This window comes from Salmo salar, chromosome 09, assembly GCF_965601325.2.
Source record: "Salmo salar chromosome 09, fSalSal1, whole genome shotgun sequence".
Taxonomy (NCBI): domain Eukaryota; kingdom Metazoa; phylum Chordata; class Actinopteri; order Salmoniformes; family Salmonidae; genus Salmo; species Salmo salar.
In genome coordinates, this window is record NC_138299.1 from 131,898,498 (window position 1) to 131,901,380 (window position 2,883).

At 44.9% G+C, this 2,883-nt stretch overlaps 1 non-coding gene across 1 annotated transcript; it reads left to right on the forward strand.

Annotated features, from left to right (window-relative positions):
* The first annotated feature begins 570 nt into the window (after positions 1–570).
* On the forward strand, positions 571–626 carry LOC123724161 (U7 small nuclear RNA). The gene has a single exon (XR_006756841.1). It is a non-coding gene; the product is annotated as a U7 small nuclear RNA (small nuclear RNA).
* The last annotated feature ends 2,257 nt before the right edge of the window (positions 627–2,883 follow it).

The following is a 2,883-nucleotide window of genomic DNA, read 5'->3' on the forward strand; positions in this document are numbered from 1 at the left end:
TAATTCCACTTTGACATTATGGGCTATTGTGTGTATGCCAGTTACCAAAATCTAAATGTAATTCATTTTTAATTCAGGCTGTAGCACAATAAAATGTGGAAAAACTAAATGTGATCTGTTTCACCTGTTCCTGTGATTGTCTCCACCCCCCAGGTGTTGCTTATTTTCCCCAGTGTATGTATCCCTGCTTTTCCTGTCTCTTTGTGCCAGTTTGTCTTGTATGTTTAGTCAAGTCAACCAGCGTGTTTTTCCGGTACTCCTTTTGCTATTCTACTTTTTCTAGTCCTCCCGGTTTTGACTCTTGCCTGTTTCTGAACTCGGTACCCGCCTGCCTGACCAGTCTGCCTGCCTTGACCACGAGCCTGTCTGCCACTCTGTACCTCCTGGACTCTGATCTGGTTTTGACCTTTTGCCTGTCCATGACCATTCTCTTGCCTACCCCTTTGGATTTTTAAATATTGTAAGACTCCAACCATCTGCCTCCTGTGTCTGCATCTGGGTCTCGCCTTGTGCCTTGATACTACATGTTATAGAAGAGTACAGAAGCTCTGAACTATCCTAGAGGTTATGGAAAATTTGCTCTTTGAGTATTTTGTCCAGTAGGTTTCCTCTAGGAGAAAGCCCCCACTGCTATGTAAAAGATTATAAAACGAAAACACCATAGCAAATATTACAGTAATGTCTGCAAAAATACTACATTAAAACTACTGTTTTTTTAATACAGTATTTATGTATAGTAAACTGTAAATACTACAGTATACTACAGTCATGTCCACAACACAACAGTGAATACTACAGTAAAGTCAGCAAAAACACTACTGCTAATATGTAATGTCCTCTCACTGTCAACTGTGTTTATTTTCAGCAAACTTAATATGCATAAATATTTGTATGAACATAACAAGATTCAACAACTGAGACATAAACTGAACAAGTTCCACAGACATGTGACTAACAGAAATCAAAAGTAACAGTCAGTATCTGGTGTGGCCACCAGGTGCGTTAAGTACTGCAGTGCATCTCCTCCTCATAGACTGCACCAGATTTGCCAGTTCTTGCTGTGAGATGTTACCCCACTCTTCCACCAAGGCACCTGCAAGTTCCCGGACATTTCTGGGGGGAATGGCCCTAGCCCTCACCCTCCGATCCAACAGGTCCCAGACGTGCTCAAGGGGATTGAGATCCGGACTCTTCGCTGGCCATGGCAGAACACTGACATTCCTGTCTTGCAGGAAATCATGCACAGAACGAGCAGTATGGCTGGTGACATTGTCATGCTGGAGGGTCACGTCAGGATGGGCCTGCAGGAAGGGTACCACATGAGGGAGGAGGATGTCTTCCCTGTAACGCACAGCGATGAGATTGTCAGCAATGACAACAAGCTCAGTCCGAGGATGCTATGACACACCGCCCCAGACCATGACGGATCCTCCATCTCCAAATCGATCCCACTCCAGAGTACAAGTCTCAGTGTAATGCTCATTCCTTCGACGATAAATGCGAATCCGACCATCACCCCTGGTGAGACAAAACCGCTATTCGTCAGTGAAGAGCACTTTTTGCCAGTCCTGTCTGGGCCAGCGACGGTGGGTTTGTGCCCATAGGCGACGTTGTTGCCGATGATGTCTGGTGAGGACCTGCCTTACAACAGGCCTACAAGCCCTCAGTCCAGTCTCTCTCAGCCTATTGCGGACAGTCTGAGCACTGATGGATGGATTGTGCGTTCCTGGTGTAACTCGGGCAGTTGTTGTTGTCATCCTGTACCAGTCACGCAGGTGTAATGTTTGGATGTACCGATCCTGTGCAGGAGTTGTTACACGTGGTCTGCCACTGTGAGGATGATCAGCTGTCCGTCCTGTCTCCCTGTAGCGCTGTCTTAGGCGTCTCACAGTACGGACATTGCAATTTATTGCCCTGGCCACATCTGCAGTCCTCATGCCTCCTCGCAGCATGTCTAAGGCATGTTCACGCAGATGAGCATGGACTCTGGGCATCTTTCTTTTGGTGTTTTTCAGAGTCAGTAGAAAGGCCTCTTTAGTGTCCTAAGTTTTCATAACTGTGACCTTAATTGCCTACCGTCTGTAAGGTGTTAGTGTCTTAACGACCATTCCATAGGTGCATGTTCATTAATTGTTTATGGTTCATTGAACAAGCATGGGAAACAGTGTTTAAACCTTTTACAATGAAGATCTGTGAAGTTATTTGGATTTTTATGAATTATCTTTGAAAAACAGGGTCCTGAAAAAGGGACATTTCTTTTTTTGCTGAGTTTATAGTATTTATGCCATAGTATACTATAGTATTTTTTCATGTCAGAATCCCCTCAAACCTGGGGACAACAGACACAGACAGAACAGGGCCTCTTGGTCTGATATGAGGTCTTACTGCACTGGGGATGATATCTTTGAAACCTGCTCTGTCTACATCAGACACTCAGGTTCTCAGAGAATACATTTATCTCAGCTCTACACAGGCCAGGAAATCCTTACTGTCATTCTCCAGAGGAACTCAAGGAAGAGGAGGAACCCCAGAGGGCCTCTGAGAGGAGAGGAGAGGCAGGAGTAGAGGGGGAGGAGGAGGAGAGGAGAAACTCTGGAGAAGCTCTAAGAGGACAGGGGGAGTAGGAGGAGATGGAAAAAAAATATGTAACAGGATAAAGGGGAAACAGCAGTAATGATTTGTGCAAACTGTTGGATCCACTTCAGGGAAGACATATCTTTGAAAAAAGTTGGTTTCCTCTCTAAGGTGCAAAATAGTCAGTGGGTGGTTACTGAACAAATGTAATATACAGTATGGATATCACTTACTGTAGGTGCAGACTTGCCGAACAGCACATTTCAAAATATTGCTGGCCCTTAGGCTATATAGTGTATATATGGGCCC